The sequence below is a fragment of the Podarcis muralis genome, chromosome 8, assembly GCF_964188315.1.
Source record: "Podarcis muralis chromosome 8, rPodMur119.hap1.1, whole genome shotgun sequence".
Classification (NCBI taxonomy): domain Eukaryota; kingdom Metazoa; phylum Chordata; class Lepidosauria; order Squamata; family Lacertidae; genus Podarcis; species Podarcis muralis.
In genome coordinates this window covers 16,894,973-16,914,178 of record NC_135662.1, presented here as the reverse complement: position 1 = coordinate 16,914,178, position 19,206 = coordinate 16,894,973, and positions in this window count along the sequence as shown.

The window sequence follows — 19,206 nt, the reverse complement described above, 5'->3', positions numbered from 1 at the left end:
AAACGCCATGTACCTTCCCGCTAGAAAGCGGTCCCTATTTATCTACTTGCACTTAGGGGTGCTTTCAAACTGCTAGGTGGGCAGGAGCTGGGACCGGACGACGGGAGCTCACCCCGCCACGGGGATTCGAACCGCCAACCTTTCGATCAGCAAGTCCTAGGCTCTGTGCTTTAACCCACAGCGCCACCCGCGTCCCCCACATGTAGAGCTCAAGAAATGCAGAGCCTGTGTACAGAACTGTTGAGCCGTATGACTCTTTCACACATGCGTGGAGACTGCTTGTATCTGTGTTCGGTGTAACATGCGAAAGAGAATATCAGATGCGGCTAAGACTTGCCCTCCACTGCCTCAGAGGCAGGCGTAGATTTGAGGGGCTTAAATTACAGGTAGATTTCAGGGAAGCAAGATGTGTTGGAGTGTTAATGCTGTGAACCATTATTATTATTATTATTATTATTATTATTATTATTATTATTATTATTATTATTTATACCCCACCCATCTGGCTAGGCTTCTACTGCCACTCTGGGCGGCTTCCAACAAAATATTAAAATACAGTAACGCATCAGACATTAAAAGCTTCCCTAAACAGGGCTGCCTTCAGATGTCTTCCGTAAAGTAAACCACACACCACAAAGATATACAAGAGGATTTTGCTCCTGCTTCATAATTATTTTTATTTGATTTGTTATTTATTTAATGTATGCAATTCCCCTCATCAAAAGGCCATGTAGCAGGTCTGTAGCATAGAACACAAACATCAGCATATATAACGTAATACCTACACGGTACAGAAATCATGACAGTTACATAAAGGCAATTGTAACAATAAGAAACGCACAATCGAATGCAACTTCTTACAAAATGCATACTTGCTTTTCCTGCCTTCCCTCCTTGGTCCAGTTCCCTCGTGTGTCATGTTTTTCAGATTGTAAGCCTCAGGCAGGGACTGGCTTGTTTTAATTGATTGTATGTAATTGATTGGAGACTGGGGGTATGTAGAACAGTATGTTGTTGAGATTAAAGACATCCAAAGGTGAAGCAAGGAATTAGTTGCCATTTTTCATCAAGAGTGAACGACAGGCAAGCCAAACGCCTGCTCTGCCGTGGGATTAATGCCTGAGAAATTGTTTGAAAACACACAGAAAAGTATTAAATTTTAATCATTATTTGGTCCCGGTGAGGATTTTTTTCCCATTTGTTTGTTTACTCTCAGCCAGAGACTCAGCTTTGTTTCCTCTGAGGCTGAGGAGAAAAAGGTAATTGTCTTATCAGCTAATCTGACTCTTATCTGCTCTTTGTCAACTTTCAATTGGATTTTCATTAGCCTGAGCTCAAGCCATGATGAATAAATAATTGCAGTGATTGACATTTGCATTAAGCAAGAAACAAATAAAAATTCTCACCAGAGGCGCAAATGGAAACAAATAATTAAAAATAAAGATACAGCATCTTGGCTCTTTAAGTTTAAATTATTGCTCCACCACCTATTTGCTGTGTGGCATACAGAAGATCACCTAACTTGGCCTAGGGACATAGGAAACTGCTTTGTTGTTGTTGTTTAGTCGTTTAGTCGTGTCCGACTCTTCGTGACCCCTTGGACCTGAGCACGCCAGACACTCCTGTCTTCCACTGCCATCCACAGTTTGGTCAGACTCATGCTGGTAGCTTCGTGAACACTGTCCAACCATCTCATCCTCTGTCATCCCCTTCTCCTTTGTGCCCTCAATCTTTCCCAACATCAGGGTCTTTTCCAGGGAGTCTTCTCTTCTCATGAGGTGGCCAAAGTATTGGAGCCTCAGCTTCAGGATCTGTCCTTCCAGTGAGCACTCAGGGCTGATTTCCTTAAGAAGGAAGAGGTTTGTTCTTCTTGCAGTCCATGGGACTCTCAAGAGTCTCCTCCAGCACCAAGGAAACTGCTTTATACTGAATCATATAATCTGAATATTAGAACAAGTCCTGTACATCCTTAGGGCCATATAGCAGTTGTGTTTCCTTCCCTGACTATTTACAGATTCTGCAGAAACTCACAAAATCCAGTTGTTTGCAACCCATTCTCATCTCCTTGTGGCCAGGTGTAAGCCCACCTAAGCCTTTCTCTGTCTGTGTTTCATACCCTCCAACATTTTCCTTCCCCAAATCAGGATGTTGGCAGGACCATGCCAGAGTGCCTTCTCTGGCACGTGTTGGAAGAGCCTGGAAGGCACTCTGGAGCCAACCTGCTGACGAGCGCCGAAGTGAGTGTCTTTTGGTCCGGGTCTCTGGTGTGACCAAAACCCCCAGTACATTTCAGGATGCAGACAGAAGCCAGGATTGGCTTCTGCAATTCTGGAATGTCCCAAACCTTTGTGACCCGGTGGGTACACCTGGAATGCTGAATAATTACCAGGGGTCCTTTTTTGTTGGGGATAATCCAAACGAAAATTCCCCAGTGTCAAAAAAGGTTATTTATGTATGCCACTACTGTGGCCCGTGTTTTGTTAGCCCAAAAATGGAAAACGAGCGAGGTCCCAACTAAAGAAGAGTGGCAACTTAAGCTGATGGAATATGTGCAACACGCAGACTTAACATATAGAACAAAAGAACAAGAAGAACATATGTTTAGAGAAGAATGGAAAATGTTTATTGAATATATGGGGGGAAATTGTGTACACCTGAAAACGTTGGCAGCATTAAGATGAATTCAACTGTGTAAATAAGTTTTGATGGATGTAATAATGGAATACTGAATGGTTAATTTATGTAAAATATGCAGGGATTTGTGATATGCAAAATGAACCATGGAAAGAGAAGAATGGAAGTCATGGATATTTTAAGGATGTTTAAATGAGTATTCTAAATTGTAAAACAGAAAATTTAATAAAAATGAGAGAGAGAGAGAGACCGAGAGAGAGAGAGAGAGAGAGAGAGAGAGAGAGACCCATGGTGTGCAGAAAGAAAAGCCAGGGAGCTTGGCCGAGGAGCTCAGATAGACCTGTGATGGTTGTGAAGAGAAAAGAGTGTTAAAAAAGAAAACAAGAGTGAAAACTGCAACAAAAATACTGTTCTGTGTTAACTCAGCAATGCAGCCTTTTGAAGTAATGAAAATGTAAAAGTGGCCTTCAGAGTTATTTGAGCTCCACACATCAGGCTTAGATTATGTCCCAGAGTTCTCTACAACACACAGGCAGGTGCTGCTCAGGGGATTTCCTCCAGGTAAGGTGGCATGGATAGCTCAGCTCCCACAGGTAGGAAATTTGGACAACCACTGGCTTAGCTGTAATAGGCTCGTGCCCTTGTGTTGTTAGTCAATTGAGCTAAGAGTTGAAACCTAATGAGTTCTTTTAGCCAATTAAAACTGGACTATGTTGTGACTAATCAAGGTCACCCAAGTGCTCCTGGATATTCTAAGCCTCTAACCTCAAACGCTCAGGGCTGGGGAGAACCAGCATCAAACTGGAAAGCAAGTAGGAATATCTTCCCAATACCAAGGGAAATTGTTTCACATGGACCCCATTCACACAAACCGCAGGTGAGGTTTAAATCTGTTCTTGGAGTGTCCAACTTGCGGGGAGGGAGGTGGAAAATCATACGATTGAGGGTTCAAGCATACAGAAAAAGAAAAGGAAGAATTGCACACATCAAATGAGATGTCAGAGAGAAGATCTGTGGTCTTGGTTTCTCCCCATACCTGCTCATTTTAAAAAAGAATTTGATAACTAGTTGAATATTATCGAGGAAGAGGTTTTAACATCTCATCTGTAGTTTGTTCAGGGTGGTGAGAATTGTAAGTCTGCGAGGTCAGCACCCATAACGAACTACAGTTCCCAGGGTTCTTTGGGGGAAGCCATGACTGTCAAAGTGGTATAAGAACGCTTTAAATGTATGTTGTAGATGTAAGCTCAGTGCAGCTGTTGTAAAACGGAGGTTATCTGTGTCCCTGGCAGTATGTACCTGCAGTGGCGTAGCGTGGGGGTGCAGGGGGGGGCGGCTGCACCGGGCGCAACATCTGGGGGGGGCGCGCGCTCGCACTCGCAGCTCTCTGCCCCTACCGGGTTAGGGGGCGCAAATTACTTGCCTTGCCCCGGGTGCTGACAACCCACGCTACGCCACTGTGTACCTGAGCCCTGCCTATAGAATCTGTACAGTCACAGAATAACAAATTGGTATGCCATGATTATTTTAAATGAAAGAGGCAGCGCTACGAAGGAAGTTTTCTACTACAGTCTTCTTTTGTTCTGTAATGCGTTTGATGGAAGAATCATTTGGGGCAACTGAAGTTTGGAGTCTTTTCACATCAATATTATATTCTCGCTAGTTGGTGACAGTAATTGCCAGCTGCACTCAATTTTTGCCAGCTGTGTAATTTCTCCCAGAGGGAGAACAAAGTCAAAGAGGTGGTAGAACACCACAAAGGAAAAATCCATCCACAGTTGTCATTCTGTCTCCTCATCTGCATGGTATTTCATCTCTAACTGCTTCTCTGCGTCCATTATCTCCAACTTGAAAATTGCATCCTCTTCTCTCTTTTGTGTGCATGCACATGAAAGTTCATACCAATAACAAACTTGGATTTCTTATGGACAGTGCCAATCCTGAATGTATTGGATTTGCGACCATTGTGCTCATTTGCCTTCAGTAGCAGTAAAGCTCTGCTGGATGAAATACAATTGCCGCTGGTCTATTTTTGGGGAACTCTGCAACATGTTTAAATTGTCCTCCTCCACGGATGACAGAGATTGAACCTGGAACCTTCTGCATAGGTGCAAAATGTCTTATTCTTTTTTCTTTTAAGTGGATTTGTTGTGCAGGGCGACAGAGCTCTTTAATCCACTTTTACAGCACAAACGTAAAGTTTGGGTGTGTTCTCGAATCCCTTCCAAGAAATACTCGCAGTCTGTGAGTCAGGTGAGGATGTGCGCTTGTGTGATGTGGTTCGGATGGCTTTGTCTAGTTTCTAGCAAATGGCAAGTGCACCAGAGGATGTGCACAGAATCTCTGGCAGTGCATAAGGGTTATGCCACAGTTTGGATGGTTGTGGAAAAATTGCCCTCAGAGTAAGAAGTTTGAACTCTGTTGGTTTGGAACAATTCAGCAGATGCTGGTATGAATTGAAAAGGCATTAGCAGGAATAAAGTCTTGGCTGGGTTTTTTTTAAAGAAGCCACCTTGGGATTTAACTTTAAAATAAATATTGTATCAGAAGTTAACTGTAATCAGACAGTGGCAGGCTTGTGTTAAGAATGAAATTGGAAATCCATAGGCAAGAGAACTGATGGGACCTGCGGGGATACAGATTATAAAATATCAATATGAATCTCATGATTCTTCTTTGACTGGCACATATTTAATTCCTTCAAAAGAAATAAAATATGTGTACAGGCCTGTCCTTGATTAGAAGCAGATACCTTCGCAGTTCATTCCTGGGGAAAACAGAATATTTATTCTCTCCCACTATCCTTTTGTTCTTGTGTATCTTCATCCTTTCACATCATTTTTGTCTTCAAGAGGATATAGGCAGTTTTAAAAAGACAGTGGTGAGCCAAGAAATGAACTTTTAAAAATAAGGTAAATAGCAAGTGTGCTTAGACATGTGAGGTCCATTTAAATCATGTTCAAATATGTCTTATAATGAATTTTCGCCAACTCCCAACCAGACCCGTTGATGATAATGCAAGATGACTCACAAATTCAGCCCCATTTTCTCATTCAATTACTTGTGCAGTGGAAAAAGAGGCTAGAGTTTTATAGCCTCCTTCTCTTTTCAGCAGAGCTTCTAAGATCAGTATCTTAACTATTAATCTCCCAATTATCAGAATTCATTGCATGTATCTGAGAAGTCTCCTTTCAACTAGGGCATATCACCCAACTGAAGAAAGCTTACAGTGCAGTTCCGTATGTGTTTACCAGCAGTTAGTCAGACTGAGTTCAGCTGGACTTACACACGTGTAATTGTGTGCAGGACTTCATCCTCCATTATCTAACCAATTGGATCTGCATCCTCCATTCTGCATAAATTTGCACAATTTTGCACAAATTAGCTCTGACTGTTATAATAATAATAATAATAATAATAATAATAATAATAATAATAATAATAATAATAATATCTTTATTGTCATTGCCCCCTCTTGGGGACCACGAAATTACTTGGCTGCTCCATCCACCCAGGTAGGGCACTCCACACAAAATCAAAACAACTATAAAAACACTAATTAAAACAATACAGTATAATACAGCAAGGAAGATTAGATGACTTTCAAAGTCCAGGCTTCCCATTCAGGGCCGAGATCGCTCTGGAGAAGAAGCTGTTCTTAAGACGGCTCGTTCTTGTCTTCATCGTCCTGTATCTCCGTCCCGACGGCAGGAGCTCGAAGAGACAGTGACCAGGATGCGATGGATCTTTTACTATGTCCAGTGCCTTCCTATGGCACCTTGTGGCATAAATCTGCTCTAAGGTGGAGAGTGGGCAGCCAACAATGCTCTCTGCTGCCTTAACAACTCTGCACAACCCCATCCTGTCCTGGGTAGTACAGCTTCCGTACCACACACATAAGCCATAAGTGAGCACGCTCTCAATGGCACAGTGATAGAAGGCAAGCAGCAGTTTCTGCGGAAGATGGTTTTTCCTTAGAATTCTCAAAAAGTACAGTCTCTGCTGCGCCTTCTTCACAAGCCCCCTTGTGTTGACACTCCAGGACAGATCCTCTTGTAATTCAATGCCCAAAAATCTGAACGTTGTTACCCTCTCCACACAGTTAGCTAGGCAGATTGAGGCAGAAACAGAGAATAATCAGGCAGGGGAGGAGATGTAGAGCCAGGCAGAATCTGAGGGAAAATGCTGGCTAGTTGAGAAATCTAGTCTTGGGGTGTGTGGTGGCATTGAATCTTTGTCATACTCCAATCAAGCCAGTGGTGTAGTGTGGGGGGCACGGGGGTGGTTGCCCCAGGTGCAAAATTGTTAAGGGTGCAACATTTAACACCCAGTGCTGCCTCAACACAGTTGTGTACTTCCATAACATGGCTGCATGCAGACCAGGAAGTGATCTCTCCAGACAATGGAATAACTCTTCTTATCTCTGCGCCTACAATCTCCTGGTTGAAGCGGACGCTGTTAGGTGGCCAGTCTGTTTCCCTTCCTTACCCCCTGGGCACTGGCAACCCATGCTGCGCCACTGCCTCAGGCCCTCTGTTTGGAAGCACCCTTTGACTCACCCTACAGCACAAGTGTAGGCTGATCGCCTACACTTCAAGAAGGCTGATCAAGAAGGCTGATCGCCGAAGAATTGATGCTTTTGAATTATGGTGCTGGAGGAGACTCTTGAGAGTCCCATGGACTGCAAGAAGATCAAACGCATCCATTCTTAAGGAAATCAGACCTGAGTGCTCACTGGAAGGACAGATCGTGAAGTTGAGGCTACAATACTTTGGCCACCTCATGAGAAGAGAAGACTCCCTGGAAAAGACCCTGATGTTGGGAAAGATGGAGGGCACAAGGAGAAGGGGACGACAGAGGATGAGATGGTTGGATGGTGTTCTTGAAGCTACCAGCATGAGTCTGACCAAACTGCGGGAGGCGGTGGAAGACAGGAGTGCCTGGCGTGCTCTGGTCCATGGGGTCACGAAGAGTCGGACACGACTAAACGACTAAACAACAACAACAACAACAACAACAACAACAGCACAAGTGGCTTAATAGAAAGGGATGAATCTACTTTGTAAAGAGAGCTGGGAATAAGACAAAGCAGCGTCGAAAAGGTTGCACAGCCCCATTTTAAAATTAGATGTGAAGTAGCTCTTAGACACAGGCCTGAGGGAGCTGCAGTTCTTTCAGCAGCAGCTCTGAGGGTATGTCCCCATGCACACACCTTGAGCACTGCTCTCAGAGAGCTGCATGCAATAATTAAAATATTGGTGGTAAATTACAATCAGGTTTTTAATCCCTCAAATAACAAGGTCTCTAGGTTGGGGAGTTTACGTTTCATGATTGCGTCTGATGAACAGACCATTGTCTGTTGAACTCCAAAACATTCATTTAAACCTTTATTACCTTCCCTTGCAAGAACTGATAAATTACTATCTCATTTTAGTGGGCTCTGAGGTTACTCAGTTTTGTCGAGCGACCTTTTAACAAAGGGCTCCAGTTTGATGATGACAGGCACTGAAAGCACAAAGGAGGATTTCTTGGGAGAAAGAGATTTAAGTGACAAGCAGTTATAAGTGAGGAGCAAATAAGGGGTCGCTCAGTTACCAAGTCCACATGGGCTGCCATGCAGAATACATTTTGTAGAGAACAGCTAACAGTTCTTTCAATAGGTGAATAGAGACAATTTGAATGTGTTATAAGTATGCAACACCAGAGGACACCAGAGAGCAAAAAAAAATTCTATGTGATTTTTACACCGTGTTTTCTTTTGTTATAGTGATTTAATTTCTGACCTATTTATAGCATTCATCCCCCCCTGTGTAAATCCACCCATAAACTGATTAAAATAAATAAATGTATAAATATAAACTCAACATGTTGGAGAGGTAGCTATGACTCTCAGATCACTGGGTTCCCCCAGATTATATCTTTATCCAGCATCCATCCCTATTTGCTTTCACAAATCTTACATGGTAGTCAGTACTATTTTTCTAGAAAAGGAGGTGCCGGAACTCACCATGAATGCCTCCCTCGCTCTCTTAGAATGGCAATGGCACCCACCTGAGAGGTGCCGAAACTCAGTTCCTGTAAGATCTAGCTGAAAAAGAGCTCTGATGCTAGTTAGTCTATGTCCTGACTATACTGAGCATTTGTTGTGATTTGTTTACAGTGTAGATATAGGCAGTAGTGAGGACTGGTGCTTATTGCAACTGGTGGGATGGAAGGCAGGGAGCCCAAACAGTGGACCCACAACCACGGGTTGAACCACAGCCAATAATTCTAGTTTTCATAGAATTTCCTGCCTCCTTTCACTGTACTGTTTAAAAAATGCAATGTATGTGGCCTTGCTTTCATTGGAGGAAGAAATCTGGGACTATCAATGCAACAAGAAAGGAAGGCAGGATTATGAATGCTAAGAATTAAATAAACTACCCTATCTTGAATGATCTCTGTTAGCACCAGCTCAGCCAGACTGTGGCATAAGATTTTATGGTGGTAAAAAATTAATGCTGACCAAGGCTATTTTTAACTTCTTGATAACACATTCAGAACGCGATGCCTACAAAGAATGCTTCAGTTTATTGCTCTCTCTTCTGCCTCCACCCCGCCGGAAGCTAATCTAAATTAGAATCTCCTGAGATCAATAGCTCATATATATTTTTTACAGCAGAACGTTCTAACTGTATCATATAGATTAGATAAATCATCTTCCACCGCACTTGAAAGTTTATAAGTTGCAGGGGTAAAAACTACATCAGAACTGGCATTAGGAGAAATAGCTATAAAACACAATTTTTCTACAAGTGCTGGCTTTAAAGCATAGCAGCTATTTTGATTGCAAATCCATTCCAAGATCATGGTAGACCTGCTGTTCTTAAAGGATAAACATTACTCTTTATAATATCGCTTGGTGACATGTTGCAGAGTTCTTGGCCGCGTTTGTGAAATGAACAGATCAAGGATCATGCGTGGGATGAAATGGGAGGACATTCAAAGTAAAAACTATGCATTTATAACACACACACACACACACACACACACACACACACACACACTGAGAACACATTCTCATAGATTCAGAAAGCTGTCTGGTGAAGGAAATGGCACAATCAGTTAGCTGTAGCCTACCTTAGTTCAAGGGATGGGGGTGGCGCTGTGGGTTAAACCACAGAGCCTAGGACTTGCCGATCAGAAGGTTGGCGGTTTGAATCCCCGCGACGGGGTGAGTTCCCATTGCTCGGTCCCTGCTCCTGCCAACCTAGCAGTTCAAAAGCACGTCAAAGTGCAAGTAGATAAATAGGTACCACTCCGGCAGGAAGGTAAACGTCATCTCTGGTTCTCCAGAAGCGGCTTAGTCATGCTAGCCACATGACCCGGAAGCTGTATGCCAGCTCCCTCGGCCAGTAAAGCGAGATGAGCACCGCAACCCCAGAGTCAGCCACAACTGGACCTAATGGTCAAGGGTCCCTTTACCTTTACCTTAGTTCAGGCTCTGGCAGAATGAGCAGACGAGCCCAATAGTAGGTCCAAAGCAGGCAATTTCTGCATGTTCTGTAGAGGGAGGTGAGGGGCAGATGGGACTCGCAAGCCTGGGAAGGTAGCCCATCTAGGAGAAGGAAAACTCAATACCTTTGGGAGAAGAAAAGGCTAAGGAGTAAACCCTACATGAATCCGTAGTGGAGTCCCTACTTCTGGCAACTCCTGCAGCCAATCTGGTGTCAAACGTATTGCTTTGCTTTCCTTTGGACCACATCAGTGAGGCCGAGAGATGACTCTTGTCGTCTGGGCAGCCCATGACCTTCATGCACACTGCCCAGGTTTGCGCCCCAAAGAGGTTCCTTTGGTGCTGTTAATGCAGCCGTTTGACTTCACCCCTGGAGGCACACTCCATTGTCTCTTGAGACAGATGGCTGCCAACAAGCTTAGTTTGGATCCCAACTCAGAACTACTTCGCAGGTAATGTTTTCTTTTGCAGGGGTATAGGAAATAGCTGTTTACACAGTGGTAGGCCGTGTGGCACCCTCCAAATGTTGTGAACTATAACTCCCATCATCCTTGATCACCAGCTATGCTGCCTGGGTGTGAGGGAAAGTGTGATCTGAAGCATCAGATGGGCGTCATGATGTGAAGGGCTGCAGCTCAGCAGGAGAACATTTCATATGCAGAAGGTTCTCAGCTTCAATTCCTGACACCTCCAGGCAGGGGTGGGAATGTCCCCCTGTTTGAAACCCTGGAGAGGCACTGCCAGTCCATGTATGAAGGCTCAATAAACAGGTCAACTGGAGGAGTCCCCTATTGCTTAGCCGAGCTGAAATCCGACAACATCCGGAGTAATAGGCTGGGCTACTGGTTGGAATCGATATGTCAGGTGTGCGTGCAGGAGCCAGGCCCTGTGACCAATAGGACTTTGCAGGACTGGGACCTTCCTAAGTTTGTTCTGAAGAGGCAAGGCACGGTCACACAGGTGAGGCCGATTGGTAACTCACAGCACCTGGTGGCAAGAGCTGGGAAGGGATATAAGGGCAGCATTTTCCCTTCAGCTCTTTGCCACAGCAACATGTTCCCTGCCTTGCTGCGTTGGACTCTGTTATGTACTGAAGTTCTCACCCTGGGCCAGCAGGGGGATACTGTAGATAGTTATGCAAATAAGGGATTGAAAGTGACGTTTTGTGATTGGATAGTTTTAGAAAATTGTTACAGTTACATTGTACTGGAGCTCTATATAAGTAAGCTGACTGAACCCTTCAGTTCAGTTCTGTCCTGGCCTGTGAATAAACAAGAGCTGTTTGAAGAATCGCTGTGTCATCTGATATGTTTACCCACAACCTAACAGACTCCTTGCTTCTTGATCCTCGGACCCCTGACTTCGTGACTCCTTGCTTCCTCAACCCTCGGACCTTTGGTTTCTGGACTCCTGGCTCTTTGACCCTCGGACTCTTGGCTCCCTGACTCCTGGCTTCCAGAGTCCCCTTCCTGCTCCCACCCAGCCATCTTGCCCCCAGTCCCGACGTCCTCAGCCAGGACTTCGACCACCAGTGAACCAGACCATGACACAATAACTCTGTATCTCATCTCTAACACTTCCTTCCAGCTCCAGAAATTCCAGGCTTTCATCTAGGCTGAGGATTTTAGCAATTCTGTGCTACCCCTGATAAGAGGAGGGTGCTTAGGGACTAACTATAGTCATCATGACTAGGTTAGAATAAATTATTATGAATAGCTATGGCTGACTTGGGAGCGATCTGGAAATCACATATAATGAAATCAGCATTCAGGGTCTCAATTTCATTTAGCGATATTTAAAAGTTATAAAAATTCGGAGCATAAATTTACATTACTAGGTCCTAATCACAAGGGAGCCGTTGTTTAGCTCACTGCTTAATTTCCAGATGCTGGGTGTGTGAATTGCATAAACGGAGCCTGGAAATTCTGGGCCAGGGTGTGGGCAGAGAGAAAGGCAAGTATGAAGGGGGGCAATTTGGCTTTAACAGTTACATGGAAGAAAGCAAGTCAGTCTATAGGCCAAAGGTGTTGGACGTTTTCAGCCCAGGAACCTCATTTCTCCTTGGAGAGCCTTCTGGGGCCACATGCCAGTTCTGGGCAGTGCCAGAGGCAAAAGTTTGTGGTGCAATGAAAATGTGACTTGGGGAGAACACTTTGGTGCAGCTGACGTAGCAGTTTGACTCCACAATCCATTGTCTCTCAAATGGCAACAACAACCACTGCCCATAGATGTTGAAGCAGTTTGCAATAAGGAAAATCAAAACACACAATCAAAATACCTAGCTGTCCAATAAGCATGATTTCAGATGATTTACATTTTTTAAAATCCAAATGTATAAATATGCAATATACATAATAACTATATCTATGGAATTTAAGACTGGAGAAACTGACTAGGCAGTATGACAGAAGATGCCTTATACTAAATCAAATCATTAGATTGGTCCATCTAATTCAGTATTGCTTTCTCTGCAATATTCTGCTCTGCAACCATCCTCCTGTTTGACCACTGGCCATGGTGGTTTGGGGCTGATGAGAGCTGGTGTCTAACAGCATCCCTGCTCAGCATCACCTTTCCTTAACTTGATGTCTTCCAGATGTTTTGCACAAAAACGGCCATCAGCCTCAGCCACCATGGCCAAAGCCAGAGATTATAGAGGTTGTGCTCAAACTTCTGAAGGGCACCAGTTCTGGGAAGGCTATGTCTCTGGCATGAGTAGACCAGTCCTGTCCCTGAGCAGAAAGGGGGAAAGGTTGGAGAGAACAAACCAAACTTGCCTTCAAGAGGGTAGTACAGTAGTCAAGAGGTAGCCTAAGCAACACAGAGGCATCAGGGCCTCTGCCTTGAAGGAGTGCTAAGTCCAAATGCTTGGATGTAAGAAAGCATCATTTTCCATTTCCCCCCTGTATTCATCACATGCATCACTGTTTCCATTCCACTGCTGTTCAACTTCTGCCAAAAATAACTGTCTCACAGTACTCTGTGGCGAAATTATGTAATTTACACAGATAACTGTTGATTACATAAACTATGTTGTCTTTACATTATTACACCCCATTCATTTCAATGAAAAGGAAACACAATACAAATGGAGGAATGTAATCAGTTATGTATCATTTGCAGATTGAAAGCAACAGCAGTGAACACCAATCGTATTCTCTGACTTGCTTTCTTTTCCAGAGATGGGGCAATTTGGCAAATATGACCAATTTCCTCTCCTGTTTCTGTTTCTGTCAGAATTCTCCGCCATCCCTACCCAAAGGTAAAGCAGCCAGACATTTTAAAGCACACTTTCCTGCATATTTGGGTAGGAAAAAGTTAACAACGAAATTGTTACTAACACTGGAAAAGCAGTAAAATCTCTGTACAGAAACTTAATTTTGAAAAAGGGAAGTCTTTGGCATCTCAATAGAATCTTTTCTCTGCCAAAGCAACTGACCTGTTTAATGTAGGCTCCATGATAAATATAAGATTTAGTACGGGACCAGGGAGATGTAATTCTTTTAAAGTCCAGCCAGGCAGGCAGTGGGAGTCGTCATGTGTAATCATTCCTGGGTTACTAGCAGCTTGGCTTTTCAAATTAAAGTCCAGATCCAATTGTGCTGGATTCATTAAAGAAGAGAGAAGACTCAGAGCTGCCCAAGGAGCACTTCCCTAGTATATCACACCTTAGGGGGAAAGCAATAAAAAATATTCTTAAGAAAGAGGGGGAAACACTGCAAGGATTCTTGTATAAACAGGGTAAAGGATGAGCTTCTCAAGGCCCTTCCAGATTGGTGTGAGGGCTATTTTTGTGAGTTTATTCTGCAATATGTCACTGATGCAATCACAGGACATTAGTGGTGGATTTATACTGGATCCTCTCCACATCATTCCGCTTTCTTAGTTGTTCCGTTATGCTTTCCCAAAGTTATTGCATGATTGCCATATGGCACGGCACACTTGCACTATGGCAGAATGAAAGTGAGACATTTGTGATACGAAAAATTACAGGATTTGAGCAGGAAGTTACAGGACATTCACTGATGGACATGTACAAAGCAGTCTGTCCACCCATGGGTGTGGCCAAGATATGTGGCGGGGGGCGGGGCGGCAAAGCCTGACATCATCCTCTGTTTGGCTCTGTCTAGCTGATTAGGAATGAAATGTCCCAACAACAGTTGCTTTAAATTACTTTCTTTTGACCCCAAGTGCTTGGAAAAATCTGTCAAAATCTTTCTGCAATTTCTACTTCTATTTTTTTATTTATTTACTTGATTTAAGGTGGAGCAGCTGCCCACCCTGTGCTCCCCCTGTCTACACCCATGTGTCTATCCCAAATCCTTTCCAGGCATAAACAGTGTTGAAAGTGGGATTGCGTACACCAATGCCATCATGAGCACAAATAATCATGAATGCACAGCAAAAGGGACACCTTTAACCTTTGCAATGAAGAAAAAAACCATTACTTTGCAAATTAAGTTCACAGTTTGAGCATATGTTAGCCAGTGGGAGGGTAGGGGAATAGTTGGGCATCTGCTGAGGCCAACACAATTCTGGGGGCTTCCACCATTGACCTCCAGATCCTCTTGACTCTTTTGCTCATCTTCCTTCCTTCCAATGCATTGCCAAAAAAACTGAGAGGGTCGCCATACAAAACTGATGGCAATTATTAGAAGCCACTCAAATCAGAGAATAATTAGAGAGTGGGATAAAGTGAAGAAATACATGAAAATATATGGTTCCGGAATTGAAATATTAATAGAAAATGTGTAAAACGTGCAGGGGTAAGCAAGAAAATAATAATAGAATCAATTGAATAATTATTAAATTACAGTGGTACCTCGGGTTACATACGCATCAGGTTACATACGCTTCAGGTTACAGACTCCCCTAATCCAGAAATAGTGCTTCAGGTTAAGAACTTTGCTTCAGGGTGAGAACAGAAATCGTGCTCCAGCGGCGCAGCAGCAGCTGGAGGCCCCATTAGCTAAAGTGGTGCTTCAGGTTAAGAACAGTTTCAGGTTAAGAACAGACCTTCGGAACGAATTAAGTACTTAACCCGAGGTACCACTGTATAACAACACAACAAGATGGAAGAAGCAAAATATTGAGATCACACATGGGTGAAGGGGAGTGGGGGGTAGATGGGAACCTATAATATCATTTATAATATAATTTGTTAATTGCATTGTATTTACATATAGCAAAGGGAAGCCTAGAGCACTTAGATATATTTTAATTTAGGTAATCTATGTAATAGGCTTATGTTAGAAAATGAATATGGATTTTGAATTTGATGTTTGGAATTTTTTTTTTATTTGCTTTTGAAATAATAATAATAAAAAAACCTGAGAGGGTCGCCATAAAAGGGCACAGATTTGCACAAAATGTGGCTAGGTTGATGTACAGATGCCGAAATCTGAATGGAAGCACAATAAATAGACCATATTGGGGAAGACTGTGTCCAGGTGGTGTGTCTCTGTTCAGCCTGATGTCCAGGTTGTTGTTCCCTGTTGATGGGCCACTGTCAAGGCTTCTGCTCTTTCTTCTTAGGTGTCTTTAAACCACACTTGGACAGACAGAGGCCTGACCTCTGTAAAGCAGGATGTGAGGTCACCCTATTGCTGCTGCTGCTTGTCTGTCCACTCTTGAGCATCCAAGCAGTGGTGAGAGTGAGGACATGGAACAGCATCTTCCACTTGTCCATTTACCTGCTCCAAGGAAGACTGGTCCCAAGAGCTTTGGCTTCCAGAGGAGCTGTTCCTTCAGCACCAATGGAGTTAGCTCAAACTGAGAACTTCTTTAAGAACTGGAAGGCGAGGCCCTGAGGGAGCAGGTAGCCCCCCAGGTGCTGTTGGACTCCAACTTGCATCACCCACAGTCAGCACGGCCACTGACCAGGATGATGGTAGCCCAACAACATCTGTGGGGCCACAGATTCCTTATCCCTGAACTGGGTCATCCCGCAAAGCTTCCTTGCAAGAGTCGCTACATCTATGGCAGCAGCATTACTGTGCATTTGGTAACTTTATGCTTCATTGGCTTGTGTTCCTTCAGCTGGCCTTTCCGTTCTAATATCCCAAGACCCTAATTTAAGGCTACGTTGGGTCTCCAGCCTCTCTGGTCTGTTTGCGCTGTTAAATTGCCGCACAGCTCACTAGAACAACCACTCAGCATTGATTATCTTTTTGTCTCACAATAGTGTCTCATTCCATAAACTGTGTCTTTGTGCGTCGGGAAGGGGGAGAGGCAATTAAAGAAGCATCTTGTTGTTTTGCTCGTTCTCAGTAGTTAATGATTCCACCGGCTTCTTTTTAAATGTTTCGTTCAATATTTTATTACTTATTGAAATTGAGGCAGTGTGGTAAATTAGAGCCCGTGCGTGCTATTTCGCTGTGCATGCTTCAGGAAGGCTTCTGGGTTTATACAGGAAGCCTTCTGGGTTTATGCAGAGTTTACAAGCTCCTTTTCCTTCCTAGGGCCCAAGGCAAGGATGACTGATGGCAGGAATGGGGAGGGGGCCTGTGGCCCTACAGATATCAGTGGACTGCACAGTGGCAGAGCTTCACGCTCTGGCACTGGGGGGCGGAGAGCAGGTGGGGGTGGGGCTGGGTGTGTGGTGCACCGCCTGTGGGGGCATGGCACCCAGCGTGGGCAGAGGGGCAGCCATGATGGCACCCCACCGGGATCGCACTGCCAGGGGCGGTGTGCTCCCCCCCGCACTCCTCTTCCTCTGCCAGTGGGGCTGCACCTCCCATCATTCCTTAACCTTAGCCATGCTAACTAGGGCTGATAGGATGCAGTCCAAGGTACCACTGTATAGATTTGGAACGGTGGGTTGTGAAAGGTCCCAGTCCAAATGCTGCAGAGGGAAGAAGCTGGGAAATATTGGAAGAGGAGCAGGAAGAAGAAGCAGCACCAGGGGAGAGACAGCAGACAGATTCAGTGTCTTTGGAAAACATTCCAGACCCCTGCTTCTCCCAGAACCCAGCAGGCATTGAAAGTAGGAGAATAGAAAGCTCAGAGGCAGAAAGCTCAGCTTAGCCAATGTAGGGATGACGTATAAGAGGAGAGATGGAGGGGGTGGGGGGCTTTACTCGGAGCAACACCATTATTACTACAAGAGCTCCTTTCTAAGCCCCTCTCTGTGAATATTGAATAACAAGACTTGGTAATGTGATGGCCTGGGACTTGGGCTAGGACTCGGAGCCAGAGGAGTCTCAGTCCATGCCGGATTCTTTGCCTCAGGCGGCAGCTGAACCAAGTCTGGGGCCTGATTCTGAAGAGCCCCAGTCTGCACAGGTTCCCCTGCAACAAGCACCAGCTGGGCCGAGTCAGGGGCCTGAGCCTGCCCTGGCTGCAGATGTGGGGATTACCTCATTGCCTCCAGCTGGGCAATCACTTACAGCTGCTCCACTACCAGTTGGGTCAGGAGAGGCTGGGGCAGCCTCTGGGTCTAGTAACCCACTGACATCTCCCGAGCTGCAGAGACTAAGGTCTGAGAGGAGGAGAGACCTGAGTACTCACAGGAGGAGTGCTCACCTTCAGGAGAGACAAGGAGGTGAGTCACCGGGGAATCAGGACCGGCCGTTACCCCGACAAAGATAAAAGGTTGTTGGACACCACCCCGGGTTGTGGGAGTAACATTGCTGTTACCTGCCTGTGATCCTGTGCCTGACCTTGCCTGGTTTCCTGCCTCGTGTCCTGCCTTGGCCCTGCCGGACTGACTTCTCATGGAACCCTTGGATTCGGGACCGGACCTGGACCGCGTTACTTGGGTAACCCCCTGGCCCAGCACAGGTAAGAACTCTCCTTCTTTATCCAATTCTTGGCTGCCTACCATGGGGGTGGGGATCAGATTCCCTAAAGCCTGACACTAGTAGGGATGTTTGAGGAACTCAGTACTTGCGGAGAGTGCCTGGGGCAACCCAGTCAGATAGGCAGGGAAGAAGAAGAAGAAGAATGTCTCTCCTTTGCTTGTTATTTAATGAGAGACTGGGGATCTGTGTGTCAGGGATGCTGTAATTGTGTCCAGAATTGCAGACATTTCATTGGACAGGGAGTAGGTAGGTGTTACTAAATGACCTCCAAAGTCCCTTCCAAGTATCTGAGTCTATGATGTGAACTGACTTGATTGGCATCTCCCAGACTAATGGGTGGATTGGAACTCATAGGGCAATTCAGACCTTGGTTGCTGAACAGTGAGGCTTTATGTAGCAACGGGATCATTACAGCAGAAGGTGTGGGTGCTGGAGGGGAGGTGCAGGATGGTGGCTGTTCTAGTTTGGAGCTGATATAGCGATTGGACCAATGCTATCATGTGACAGTGGTGGGGACAGCAGATCCCAGGCCAGCTGAGCCATCCTTGCCTTCAGGAGGTGTCGTTTTGGGGTCTTCCACTGGCAGCCTTCCTCCCACCTGCATGTTTGGTAGGCAGAAGGAGAAGCTCTGCATTGACAGAGTGATGCTTGCATCATGTTGCAGCAATGGCAGCCAGCTTAGCTGGATGTAGGAATGGTATGGCAATTCAATCCAGTTCACATTTAAACATGAGCTTACCCAATTTGCACCTTCTGAAACAATATGCAAACTGAAACACAGAGCCAGTGTGGTGTAGTGGTTAAGAGCGGTAGTCTCGTAATCTGGGGAACCGGGTTCGTGTCTCTGCTCCACCACATGCAGCTGCTGGGTGACCTTGGGCTAGTCACACTTCTTTGAAGTCTCTCAGCCCCACTCACCTCAGAGTGTTTGTTGTGGGGGAGGAAGGGAAAGGAGAATGTTAGCCGCTTTGAGACTCCTTAAAGGGAGTGAAAGGCGGGATATCAAATCCAAACTCTTCTTCTTCATCATCCTTCAAACTTTACACTTCTCTGAATTTTGCAATGCTGTTCTGCAGCCAAAAATGCATGTACTTGGGTATGTTCTGCACATGAATGCATACATTAGTGGAGACAGCATACAAAAATGCATCGCAGTAAGGAAAATTGCTTTGCAAAAATGTGTGCATTAGACAAAACTGCATACATTAGGAGAATTTCACACTAATCTGGGGGCAAATTTTGACGAGGACTTAAAATATTGCAACCTGGTGAGGA